The following is a 14,989-nucleotide window of genomic DNA, read 5'->3' as shown; positions in this document are numbered from 1 at the left end:
AATACCCGCGAGAAGATGTACGAGATCTCTTCCCATACGGCACAAAATATTACGAGTTTCCAAAAAATATTTCTAAATATTTCTGTAAAATATTGCAAACATTTTAATATGGTTTTAGAAATATTTTAAAATAATTTAAAAATTTTTTGTGATAACATTTTTTTTTCTTATATATTTGATATTTTCTTAAATATTTGAAATATTAGAATTTAAATATTTTAAATCTATATTCAAAAAGATTTCTGCAAATATTTTTTAAACACGAAAAAGCAGACATAGAAACATAACATTTTTAAAATATTTCGAGAATTATTTTATCTTTTAAGAAATATTTTTAAAAGATTTAAAAAATATTTCGTGCTGTATGGGTTTGTTATAGTTCTTGTAAAAGGAATTTTTGAATTTAGCTCTTTTATAAAAAAAAAAAACCTATTCTTGCACATTTTTCTATAAAAATCTTTTTTTATTATCACATTTTTTATGTATATACACAGAGAGAATTTTCTCTTAGAATTTACCCTGGAAATCATACATGGACAATATGGAAGAATTGTATGAGAGTTTCTTTCAGATAAAATATTTATCACAATAAAAAATATTAATAAAAATTATTTAAAAATTAATATGAATATAGTAATTTTTACTATGTACATAGTAAAATTAATCAAACATATTTTATATCTTATTGTGAAAGATATTAATATTTTTTATTGTGATCAATATTAATCAGAGAAACTCTTATAAAATTCTTACAATACTATATTATCCCACGATTACCATGATTTTCAGAGTAAATTCTTAAGAGAAAAAATCATCTCTGTGTGTACAAAATCAATTTATTAACTATTGAACTTTTTCTTTGTGCTTAAAATGTTTTTAATTTTATGTTACACCATAAAAATATATAAATGTCAAAAAATCATATATTAATGTAAAAAAAAATAAATATGAAATATCGATCTATTCTCAGATTGTTGTGCTTATAATTTTTTTGTTATTTTATATCATAAAAATTAATTTTTTTATATTATACCATAAAAATGTATATAAATCTAAAAAAACATTAATGTAAAAAAGATAAATCTGAAATATCAATCTTTTCTCAGACAATGTTATTAAAATGCAATACAAGCATATAGAATGTGGACATAAATAGTGCATGTACTATAACATTGAGAAAATGCATACGCGCATTCTAAGCTATGCAACTGTGTCACGGTTATTGCATTCACTTTCAGGAACTTCAGAACGTCACCCGCACGAAATCTCCGCAATGAATAAATAAAAAAATTCGAGAATAATTAGAATAAGTTATTGTCCTAAGATGACTGATAAAAAAAAATGTGTCGCACGTCGCGGAGCGATTGATCGATATCGCGGGCTCGAGAACTCCACGGAAGTTGCAGTGTCGCCTTATTTATTTATATTTACAAGTGCGCCTCCTCGTTTTCGATGCGAGGAGACAACGGCACTTTATCCCTGACGTGAAAGTCGTTCGCTCTTCTTCTCTCACCCTCATCCATTGACATTCTCGTCGCGACGACGTCTTCCCTCCTTTACACCCTTTTCTCGCCCTAGGTTCGTCTAAGACGTCGATATTGAAAACGCGTGACTAATGATTATTGGCCGCAGCGTGTTTAACAGGTGAAACGATACGCCCGATGCATCACGTGACTTCCATCTCTCTTGCCAAAAATAAAAAAAAAAAACTCGGCGGTGTCTCAACAGAATGCTGCCGCCAAAACGAATCGTGAGAATCGCAAATAAACGAAAAAAAGCAATATAAAAAAATATAATTTTATTGAAAATCATATCTCCACTATAAATACATTGAAAAAAATTTGTCAACTTGACTAAACCTCTCAAATAAATTACTATTTTGTTAAATCAACATATATTAGTATTTAAGTCAAATATACGTTTTGTTGAATTTAATGTTATGGTTAATTTAAATATTTTTATAGGTTCAATTAACAAAATAATATTTAGTTGAAAGATTTAGTCAAGTTAACAATTTTTTCAGTGTATAACTCTAATTTTATGTATTTAAAAATTGTAATTATAAATTCAAAACTGTCAACTGTTGCGAAAAATTTCTTTTATTATATATATTTGCCGCAAAAGCGTGTTTTTTATAGTTAATTTATACGTATTGTTTGCAATTAGCAATAAACAATTGCACGAAGTTATTGAATCACGCAATCATGTGTCCAATTATAACTTTGTTCGCATAGAATCTTCTTATTCATCGAACAGTGCGTAATGATATATAAATAATGCATATAGATAATTACAAAAGTACATATATATATATATATATATATATGTGTGTATATATATATATAAGCATTGTAAATTATCTCTGCAAGCGTATCAATTATATCGAGAAGTAGTCGATTTGCGCGAGTGCACGTGCTGTTCCTTCATTTAATGAAGCACGTATTGCACTGGACTCGCGCGGTCGCTTTAATGCATTAAAGTGTACGCGGTGAAAATACGAGTGCGTTTTTTGCCAAGAAGGCGAAAGGCAGATAGACAAAAGGAAAATATGCGCGTCCATTGCAACGCAGCGAGCTGCGTTGCATAAAGAAAGGAAGAAAAGACCCTGATATAGCAACAGCGCTGGTGTCGTTGCACTTCTGTTAACCCGGAGAAATCAAACAGGATAATTAAGCTGCTAATTTATTGTTACAGTCTCCCAAATTTTTGCTGCTTTTTTTATTTCTAATTAAAAATTAAAATGGAAATATTAAACTTATCATTATTTATGCTAGCGTCCATGAAAATGCATTTGACGATTTGTTAATAAATAAGTAAATATTGTAAATTAGAATTGAGTATTATGAATTATTTAATTGAATATTATGAATATTATTAATTATTCTGATCAACGTCATTTCATAATTTACGTGTTTCATGTATATTTTATTTTCACATGGAGATAATTTTCTCTTAAAATTTAACCTAAAAATCATGGTAATCATGAAACAATATGATGTTGGTAGAATTTTGTAATAGTTTATCTAATTAATATTTACCACAAAAAAATATTGATATCTCCCAAATTTACTGCGATTTTTTATTTCTAATTAGTAATTGAAAATTAAAATTAAAATATTAAACTTGTCATTATTTATGCTAGCGTCCATGAAAATGCATTTGATTTGTTAAATAAATAAATATTGTATATTAGAATTAAATATTGTGAATTATTCTAATTAACATTATTTCATAATTCACGTGTTTCATATATATATTTTATTTTTATTTTCTCTTAGAATTTGCCCTAAAAATCATGGTAATCATATGGAGGGAATATGGTGTTGGAAGAATTAGTTTCTTTGATTAATATTTACTACAATAAAAAATATTAATATAAATAATAAATTTTACTATATACATAGTAAAATTAATCAAACATATTATCTTATTGTATAGTAGATTGGCGTATGATTATCACGATTTTCAAGATAAAATCTAAGATAAAATTTTCTCTGCATACAATCAAAAAAAGATACTTTTTTTATAAATTTGTCCAATAAATGGATTCAAAAAATTATAATTAATTAGAATTAATTTCATTAAAATATCTATATAGATAGAAAGAAAAAATATAAAACGTCATATATAAAATTTAAAAAAAAATCCGTAGAAAAATAGCGAAAAATTCCTATCGTGTCACAGAACATCCGTAACTGATTGCGCAATAATGCACGATCATTAATTTTATCTGTTGTCAAAATATTGAAAAAAAAAAAAAAAAAACCGATATCTTATTTCCGATTGTCGGCGTTATCTCGCGCCACGCGCGAGCCCGTATTAGCGCCGCGGGGCTAAGAGCAAGGCAGCCAATAAGTATCAGCGCGTGGAACGTGTCGCCTATTATTAGACGCATCGTTTCCGCGTACGGGCACGCAGGCGGACACCGCGCCGCGTCACATGTGCACGCGCTGACGCGCGAGAGCAGCGTCTCGTCGCGCCGACGACGAAAGGGAAGCCCGTCCCGACGCGACGCATCCCTCGTATCGTTTCGGCGCTGTCTGACGCGAGGCTTTAAACAGCTCCTTCAAACGGCTCGCGCGCCGCATCTGAAGTTCAGACTCTGAACCGGAAGCTAGAGCACGCGGCGAAAATTCGCGGTGCGGTGACTCCCAGATATATAGGAAAATATAGGATATTCAATCTGGTCTTCCTTTATCAAGAATATATATGTATAACGAGATATAGCAGTGAAATTAATTATTTTTTTAATTATATTAATTATTTATTATTAATTAGTATTCATTATTTTTTTCATTTTGATATATTAAATTATATTGTTTTTTTTTGTAATGCTATATTAATTCTCATATAGTATGATAATTAATATTTTGATTATATTCCTTAAACAGTATAAGATCCTGCGCAAAAATATTAGGAATAAATATTAAAATTAGAAACAAGAATTATTTTAAAGTAATAAAATCGAAAATACTAATATTAAAAACCTAATAAGCTAAAAAAAGCCTGAATTTGTATTTGTATATATCAGAGATTTTTCAATTTTGTTATTTTAAAATATTTCTCTTATTCCTAACATTTAATATTTATTCCTGTGCGTAGTGCTTAAATGTCTCTATATTAATTGAAAAATGAAGAAAAATTTATTTTAGCCAACTATTCCCAATTTAAGTGTGCGTGTCTTTTCTGTGCATAATTAAGGTGAATGCGCAATGCATATCGCAATTGCATATTATTTCGGTTCGCACATTAATCATTTGCCATTTTGAACATAAATAGCAAGAATCAACAACAGGAATAATTTAATTGCGCGCAACATAATTATGGATATTTCAGCGGAGGAAAGGAGAGAGTTTCATGTAAAATATGTATAATACAATTCATAAAAACTATTCCTTCCTGTCTTTAAATTGCACAATTTTATTTCTTACGCAAAATGTTAGATTAAACGGAATCCGATTTTGTGTTAGATCGTTTCAGCAAAGTACATCGCAATTTTTTTTAAACGAATTTTGCAATCCGGATAGAGATCAAAATTCCTATACACACAGAGAGAATTTTCTCTTAGAATTTACCTTGAAAATTATATTATAATAATCGTGCATGGGACAATATATGCTACTGGAAGAATTTTATAAGAGTTTCTCCGATTAATATTTACCACAATAAAAAAATATTAATATCTATCACAATAAAATATAAAATATATTTGATTAATTTATATATCATTATATATATATATATATATATATATATATATATATATATTATTATATTAATATTATATTATTAAATTTTTAGATGGGCATTTTTGGATGAGTTAAGTGGGTTTTTAAAGTGGTTTTAACCCGCAATAAAACCCACTTGGTCAAAGCCTGACGCGAAAGGATGTGTCGGATGTGCGAGATTCGTATACCGTAATTTTTGCCGAAACGGAAATCGGCCGGTGACGCAAACACGCGTCGAATTTTAAACAGAGACGTCCGTTCGCGTCTCGCGTGTGTATAAGATTTAATTGCGACGGCCGTCACAGCAGGCTTGCCTCGCTAAAAACAGGGTATATGCAAACGCAAATCCGTCCCGCATAAGCGCGATTCCCCGGTTTATTGTGCATAGCTCGAAATTACATTCGAACCGCTGTTCATTAATGTCATAATGCTATGAAAATTGCGATCGTGCGCGTGGAATTGTTAACATTCCTTTTTGTATTCGTTCTCTCTTTCCATATATATATATATATATATATATATATATATATATGTATATACGATCGGGTTCAGAGGGAATCTATTAAAAGGATTGTTATTGGACGGATCTATCTTTCTTTCTCTCTTTTTAATCGGGCGCAGATATTGTGTCGACGAGATGAAAGGTCAAATAATTCCTTCGGCGACGCGGCCCTCGAAATACGAACGCGAGCGAAAGGTCAGAATTTTACGAGAATATACTCCTCGCAAACACGTGGTTAAAGGGTAACGGGACCAAAAACGAAACGAAACGCGCGTACTAAACTATATACACGGAAAAAAAAATTCTCTACCGCAACTAAGCATGCTTAGCAGAAACTGTATTTGCTGCTGATTTTGACAGCAAACTGTGCTTATCTGTCACAATCATTTTTTTTAGCAACATATAATTAGCTATTCCAGCTAATTAATATATTTTACTCAGCAAAACCGCGTGTAGACAGTTTGCAAAAATCAAAAGATTCGCTGTGTGAGCTAAACATTTTAAATATGGCATACATATAATAAGCGTTTGTTTTTTTCGATATATTTTATATCGATGATATATATAAAAAAAAAACATCAACGTTGTATGTGTTATTTTTAATTTTTTCGTGAAAATGAACAGTGCAACACGTTTAAAAAAAAAATATATATATATATATGAATAGAATATTATAGTTGTTCACGTGTGTTTATTTGTTCAGGTGTTTTAATTTTTATGAATCTTAGAGCCGAATGTTCCAACTTTTTGGTAAATTTTGCCCGACAAATAGCATATGTTCAGCTTTTTAAAAAACTTAAGAAGTTCGAACAACCAATCCATAATAAATCCAGTTGATACGATTTCAGCTGTATAAAAATTACGGATTTGTATAGCAGCTAAATATTTGTATGTTACAGTTAAACATTTTCAGTTAATTAAAATAGATCGTGCAGCTAAAATTTTACGTATCCATACAATACGACTAAAATTTAGCTGCCATGCCTAAATTTTAGCTACGATAGCTAATATTTTTTTTCCGTGTAAAAACCCTGACCTTAGCCCTCATTCCTCTTCCTCTCAGGTATTTAAGTGAAGAAAGTTTCACGCAGTTTTCGTATTAACCCCGTTGTGCGCGATTCATTGGTTTTATTATGACGGGACATTTAAGCCGAAACATCCACATTGTCAAGAAGAATTGTAAAGTCGTTTCTCTTTATTTCAAGAATGCAAAAGGACAAACTGACAACATAAAGGAAGAAAGAAATCGATGCAGTGACATTTTAAGAGGGACATGTCAAAATATACTTAAATTGTCTATATAGTCATTTTTAGTGACATATGTCAAAATATATGCTTAAAGAACTTTCTCTTTTCGAATTGTTATTTTTATGGTCTTTTCTTCGTATCAAGAAATGAGATGCCTACTTTATTATTTTATATATATATATATATATATATATATATATATATTGCATTTATATTTGTATTGTTATTTATATTAAAATGATTATTTTATACCAAACTTCGGACAATAAGATTTTCTATTGTACAATATTTCAACTAATTTTTTATTCGATTTAAAATAAATTTTTCTCTCAGTACACAGTTGGGAAATTTGTGTTTTCTTGTTGAAAAAGGTCCCCGTTAAAATCTGTTAAATATTTAACATTCATCTGTTAATTTAACATAGTACTGTTGTGTTAAAATTGAACTCAAATGTTAAATTATTAAAACAACTGAAAAGAAGTGTAAAAATAACAGAATGTGCATCTATTTTTAGTTTTACATATGTTCCGTATTATTCTTATTGTTAATATTATTAGTGACAAAATTTATCTATTAAAAACAAAAAAATGTTGATTTTATTCTATAATATAAGTAGAAATGTTAATTAATTTTTACATTAAAACTATGTTAATTTTACATAAAATTTATTTCAAATTACTTGAAACTTTGCATTTTTTGTATTTAAATATTAACACAATATTCGTGTCAACATTTAAACATATCTCTGTTAAATTAACACAAAAATCTTTGTGGACAATGTTAAATTTAACACAAATTTTTCAACTGTGTAAAATATCAAATAGCATACATAAATAATTTTTCAATTAGAAAAAATAAAACTAATGAGTTTGTGCGCAATTTAAGTTTCGGAGATACGAATAAATAATCCTATCTCATTTGTCATTTAATTTACACAAATTAATTTTATTGATAAAAAGTGTTTTTGTGATTATCAAAAATATCTTAATTAGTTTAATATATCTGTCTAAAAAATTAAGTGAAATAAATTCGTATAAAAATTTTTTTAAAAAATTACAAATTTTAAATATAAAGATGTATATAATTTTTAAAAATTCTAAAAAATAATTTTTAAAAATTCTAAAAAATTAAATACAATTTAAAAAATGTAAGTCTCTCATTACATTTTCTGCATATTGTAAACTCTGTAATTTTAAAGGTCTCTTCTCACGAAGCTCAACAGCACCCGATTGACAACCGCGACTTCGGTAATCACGCTGGTACATCCGGCTCCATCGTTTTATCGTCGCGACTTCTTACACTGTGTAAACGAAAGCGTGTTTGCGACTGATAAGTATCCTAAAAAAAAATCGCCGGTCGAATTTAACGCAAGTGCTAACTTCTGATCTGATAAACGTCGCTCGTATAACTGACCTATACCATCGATATTTCGCGTCTCCTGTCTCTCTACTTCAACTTCTCTCCGACTTGTCGTACACAACGCGGCCGAAATCGTTGAAAAATATTATTCGTATATAATCAAATTGGTGGAATTTTACGATTATTCTGTCTCCTCGAGAACGATGAATCAGTTACGGTACACATCGCGAGGCGATAAGAGAAACCATCAACGCTGATTAAGCAGACGTTGAAGCGAGGCGGGAAAAAAAATTTGCTTGGTCGACCTCTAAGTCAGCGTGAATTCCGATGCACGTCAAGCACAAATTCTTTTTTTTTTTTTTTTGTTATTCACGCTATACATTCCTCTGTAAACTATCCATGTTCATATTTCTGTATATTGCGTATATGACAATCTTATCGGGCAATTTTTTCACTAAACTTCAGACAAACTACGTAATAGGATTGAAGAATTTTAATGCTTCCAAACGAAAATAATTAAACGACGTGAAAAGAGACATTCGCAAATTAATTTTTTTTAAATAAAAAAGTATAAAATTTATGCATATATCTCTATAGCAATAAAATCGTGTCCTATTAAAGGCAGATCAAGTTGTTGAAAGTTCTATATTTCATCAATAATTTATTTTAAAGAATTATTAAATGCTATAAATATTTAAAAATTAAAAAAAATTATTAAATTATTAAATGCTACAAAAATATTTAAAAAATTATTAAAAATTATGAAAGAAATAAAAATATATAATCATTAAATTAAAATTAATTTATTTAAAAAAAATTTCAGTTTTACCGATATATAAATTAATTTTTCTCCATCGCAAAAAAATAATGAGAATCGGAGACCACGCGATCTTTCTATGCGTCACGTGTATCCATGTGAAAATATAAGTTTCGTCGCCCCCGACGTTTAATTAGTTTATAACTGGAATTAAGAAGACAATGCAGTGCATTCCGAATCCGAGAAATCACATTCAGAGAAGCGGGCGGAGAGAAGACGTACAGAAACAAAATCACATTAATCGATACGAACGGAGCGGAGTCCCCGTATTCTTGTTTTAAAGTATATACAGACATACATATACGCGCCGTGACTCAACATGTTTCAGAGAACAGCATTGTTAGCGTCGACGCGTCGAAAAGTCATACCGAATCAATAAAGTGGATCTCGGTGCAACCTCGCGGTTAGCTTCCTCGAGGAGAAGGAAGTCGATTAAAAGAAAAGAAAAGAAAGAAAAAAGAATCGGCACAGCGAAATTTACGAAATTTCCTCTCGTCGCATCCGCGAGATGTAATCGCAACCGCGAATTGTATCGTTGTTTCTCGCGCGCGACGCGAGATTTATCGATTCGAGGCACGTAATTTAATATCAAACTGATAATAACATCGTCGCGTCAAAATTAGGGGGCTCACTTCGCAAAGCCACGCACGTACGCGTGAATCGAGAAGATTGATGCTCGAAAACGCAATCGTGGAAAGAGATGGAATATTTGCGCGTTTTTATGTAACAATATAAATGTGACGGCAAATGGGAGGCAGAAATCTCGACAATTAGTGATTAAGAGAATTACGTAATTGCTCCATGTTTTCGTCATAATTATCAATTATAAAATAATCGTTAATATATAGAGAATTAAAGGTTAAATTAATATATAAAGATTTAATTAAAAAACAGAGTAAAAATAAGATATAATAAAAATAAAGAATGAAAGATTAAATTAAAATATAAAGATTTAATTAAAAAATATAAATATACAAATAAAATATAATAAAAATCGAGAATATAAAAGATTTAATATAAAGATTTAATGAAAAAATATTAAAAGTAAAAATAAGATATAATGAAAATCGAAAATAAAAAATCAAAAATTAAGATAAAGAATAAAAAATTATATAAAGAATTAATAATTAATAGAAATTTAATATATGTAGAAAAATGATCGATTAGAGAAATTACATAGAGATCATCGTACGTTAAAAGCCTACAACATGTGAAAAACAATTATCATTTGCATATTACATAGAGTAATTAAATACGAAATGAGAAAAACTTGTGCACTCGTAATTTCGCAAATCATCCATTCGTCTCCTTTAACTTCTTGAAGCTTCAGCTTCAAAGGAAAAAAAAGTTACGAAACGCACATCGATATACACACTTCTAGATAAAATGTTGGTATTCAGATAAATGTGTCTCTTTACTGTATCTCTTCTCGGAATCGGTCTATATCAATTTTCGGGAAAAGAAGTCCCGTCCACTTCAAGATATCAAGGTTCGCGCTCCGACTCTCTTATTTCCCTTCATCGGTTTTTCCCGCCCGTCCTCGGTTTATTACTTTTTCGGACGACACGCACGCAATAACATGATTGCGCGATAATGCGAAACGCGCGACGCAATGGCGCGGCCTTATTTACGCGGTACTTTTCCTACGTCATAGTGTTATACCTACCACCTGTAGGATTTTTGCAGCGACGAAAAAAAAAAAAATTCGACAAGTTACGCGTTCGCGATATATCCGGCATTAAAAAAAATATCGCCCATATTTGTCGCTAAATCAATTCGATTTATCGCATCTCTCAACGAGAGAGTTGTCAAAATTTCCGAAGAGAGAAACAATATTGAAAATAATTATATATATGTATAACATTTCGAAATTATATATATATATACTTATTATATATCTTCATCGTAGAGATATTCCTTACTTTCGTTTTTATATCTTATCGTTCTTTATCAGGTACATATAACGTCTTGTTTTTTCCTTGTACACATTAAAGGTTCGTTAGTATCTCAACAAACTTTCGATATATATTGGAGCAATAAGGTATACTTTTGTTCTCTGTCGAATTTTATGCCCTTTAGAAATCTATGCGTCATGTTTCGGAAATTTTAATATAGTTTGGTATCTCCAAGTGTCCGATACGTGAATAAGATAAATCGACAATATATATATACGATATGAGATCGATCGATAAATATGTAAGTTCCACATTATTCTACTAAGAATCACATGAGACTGTACACTGTAAAAAAAATGTGTTAACTTGACTAAACCTTTCAACTAAATCACTATTTCGTTAATTGAACATATATTAGTATTTAAGTCAAATATACATTTTGTTAGATTTAATGTCATATTTAATTAAAATATTTTTCTATGTTCAATTAACAAAATAATATTTAGTTCGAAAGTTTAGTCAAGTTAACAATTTTTTTACAGTGTACAGCATGAATATACATCTAGAAAACGAGGAGAGGAGGTCTAACGACCTTAGATCCCGGAAGTGCCGTGGCGTTAACGAACCCTAATAATGTGCACGCCCGTTCATTTTCACGTTTCGTTTCTCGAAACCTCCTTATACGATTGTAATTGCGACGGCAGTAAACCTAGCACTCGCAGTTTAATAACGCGATTGCGCGATAAAACGAAACACGCGTTCGCTGACGCAAGGACGAACAATATTATAACTCCTGGTTAGATTTGCCCCGTTAAATTTGCGATCGAAGACTTATCGAGGATTTATTTCCGTGGCGTATCGATCGGTTCGACCTTTCGGATTTTTTTCCATTTTTCCCGCCCAAAAAATATTGCGAGAGAGCAAGATACGAAAAGCAATAATTTCAATTAAAATTAAAATATATCGATTCGAATGGGATGCATGAATATATATACATGTATATTTAGTGCATCATCAGGTGATATGATATGCTATTTGTGATTCTATTGCGACTCGGTGTCAATAAACTGTTGCGACAGATGAAATGATTACGTTGCAAACGTGAACGTTTCAATTCGTTTCGTCACTTTCTCACTTCTTTTACAATGAGACGCAATCACGGTCGTGTTTATCGGCATACATTCGAATACAACGATCCTAGTCGAAGGATCAAGTAAACACAATACACAATAACGCCCATTACAAAGACTGGAAGAAATATATTCAGCGAGAGAGAGAAAGAAATGAGTGTGATTCGATTAAAAATTAACAATCAAACTTCCCCGACATTAATTCCATTTAAATCAATTTTTTTCAATCTCAAAAGATAGAAACGTATAAAATATTATATTATAAAATATATAAAATTATTATATAATATATATAATAAAATATATTATAAATTGTATAATATTATATATAATATAATGTATATATATCATAGAATATATAATATAATATAAACATATAATATAATAATAATTAAAATTATTATATAATATATATAATAAAATATATTATAAAATGTATAATATTATATATAATATAATGTATATATATCATAGAATATATAATATAATATAAACATATAATATAATAATAATTAAAATTAAATGTGTGCAATATATTAATAATATATAAATATTATATTAATATTGCGTTATACCACAGGAAGACTAATCGAGAATGAGGATATGCGTTACTTTGGCAGAAAAAAAAAGAGAGCAAAGTCGACGAAAAAAAAAAAAAAAGAAAAAGAGAACTCGGAGTTCTCCCCGATCAGGCGGCGCCGCTTAAACAGCTGTTCGGCGGCAACAGAGAACTAGTCGCTAAAATACTTACAGCCGAGAGCTTTTGAGGTTAGGTCCGACAGCGTGGAAAGATTCGCGGAACGGGCCGCGGGCTTCGCACGAAAACGCACTGCACTATTTCTCGCGGTGTCTCCGGGCACATTTCGGAGCAATTATTTCCGCGGAAAGGAGCGACATAAAACGCGCGCGGGTTCACGTTCACGTTCACGAAACGACACGACACGACACGGCGCACACGTAAACAACGCGCGACGCGACTCGACACGCGGCTAACTTCCGACCGTTCGATCTCGACTGACGCGACGCGAGCGTGGTTGAAACTAACCTTCAAATAAAAACCTCTTGGCGGAGAGAGCGAAGGAAAATTATTATTAAATTTAATTTAATTTTGGAAAAATTAAATTCAGTTTGAAAATTATCTTTTTTTTTTTTTTTTTTTTTTTGACGTTGCGTACCTTCTCGATGTATCTTTCTCTCTCGACCTTTTGCCCCGAAAAACATATTGAGGATAGAAGAGAGAAGAAGAAAAAAACTCGAAATAGATAATTATAAATATAAATGTTTCTCTTTTATGTCACCACGTTTCACAGATTTAATATATACGCTCCGAGATTGCGGACGTGCGTGAAAGAAGAAGCCGGAGAGAGGGAGGGGGGGGATCACCTGACGGCGCCGAGCTGTCACTTTGCGCGCGAACGACGCGACGTTGGCACCTCTATGAAGTTGGCAATTTTTCAACAAAAAAAAAAAACCAAAAAAAATTGTTAAACGCGCGAAATTAACCTCCCTTTTTCTCGCGAGAAAAACGATCGGCAATGATAATAATGATGATGATGATGATGATGATGATGATGATGATGATGATGATGATGATGATACTAATGATCGATGACGAAACCCGGGGATGACACGTGGACAATTGCAAATAAAATCTCGAGCAATCTTCGCGAATGGGGCAGCTTTCGCGCCAAAAACGCTCGGTTTTGACAGCTGTCATCCCGCGAAAATTTCTCGACTTTTCCACGCGACACCCCGCCCTATTCGCACGCGCCGAGGAAAATCGAGGGGGCCCGCGGACCCCCGTCCTTCAAGGACGATCACGAGGCGCCCGTCGTCGTCGACGCCGGCGCTGCCGCCGGACGGAGGGAGGAGACGGGCGAAAGCAGAATGAGGCGACGGAGGATATACGCGAAGATGGTGCAAAAGAGAGAGAGACAGAGACAGCTACCGGCTGACACCCCCCGCGACAGCGTCGCAATGAACTCGCCCGGTGGGTACGAAGGGTCAAAAGCACCGCGGCAAAATAATAACAGAAGCCGCCGACGCCGCTGTCGTCGCCATCGGCTGTCACCGAGTCGCTGCCGCCGACGTTCCTCTCTCTCTCTCTCTCTCACTCCCCACCACTATACATTTTCTCCAGCGGCCGGCTTCGACGAAATAAAATCGTCCCCGAGTCGAATGGAAGGGAGAGGGCACCAGCTGGTGCCCCTGACGTAATAATTGTTATTGTTTTCGTTTTACTCACAGGATTCTCGCGGAAGACGACGACGACGCTGCTCCACGTCGCTGTTGATCTCCGTCCCACGGGTTAGGTTCCTGACGGTGCTGCTGCTGGTGGCGGTGGTTGTTCGCGGCCGCGGGTTTTTGGCGGGTTTTTCCACGGGCGACGAGCGCGCACACCACTGGCACACACACACACCGCGGCCGCCGTGCATTCACCTCGTCCTCGCAGCCGTCGCCGCCACCGACACCGCCGACACGCACCGCCGACGAGCGCTGCTCCTTCTCGCCAGCTCGCGTCGCGATCGGGAGCCCCCGGGAGATCCTCCTCCCCGGGGAAGCTCGGCCGAGTCGAGGTCGTTGGCGCCTCCGCTGTTGTTGACGATGACGACGACGTTGATGGTGGTGATGATGATGATGATGATGATGTTGATGATGGTGGTGGTGGTGGTGATGATGATGATGATGATGATGATAGGAATACCACTACCGCTGCTGCTGTTGCTGTGCCGCCACGCCACACTGAGACACACGAGACGAGGTCGTTCGACGCACCACTGTTTCCCGGACGCGCGCGAATGAGCGACGAT

The 14,989-nt window shown here is 33.0% G+C and overlaps 1 protein-coding gene across 4 annotated transcripts in view; it reads right to left on the bottom strand.

Annotated features, from left to right (window-relative positions):
• mnb (minibrain) overlaps positions 1-14,607 on the bottom strand; it is a 118,022-nt gene extending 103,415 nt beyond the window's left edge. For 3 of the 4 annotated variants that reach the window (XM_085483342.1, XM_085483356.1, XM_085483353.1), the window contains exon 1: positions 14,425-14,607. The gene's annotated coding sequence lies outside the window, so the exon portion shown is untranslated. Of the gene's footprint in view, positions 1-12,930; positions 13,196-14,424 lie in introns of those variants that run through there. The other variant, XM_085483348.1, reaches the window with a different exon arrangement.
• Positions 14,608-14,989: the final 382 nt, after the last annotated feature.

The sequence above is a fragment of the Nylanderia fulva genome, unplaced genomic scaffold, assembly GCF_048542155.1.
Source record: "Nylanderia fulva isolate GAGA-0341 unplaced genomic scaffold, ASM4854215v1 Scaffold10, whole genome shotgun sequence".
In the NCBI taxonomy this organism is placed as follows: Eukaryota; Metazoa; Arthropoda; class Insecta; order Hymenoptera; family Formicidae; genus Nylanderia; species Nylanderia fulva.
The sequence above is the reverse complement of the archived record's forward strand: the minus strand, read 5'-3'. Positions and strand labels throughout refer to the sequence as shown.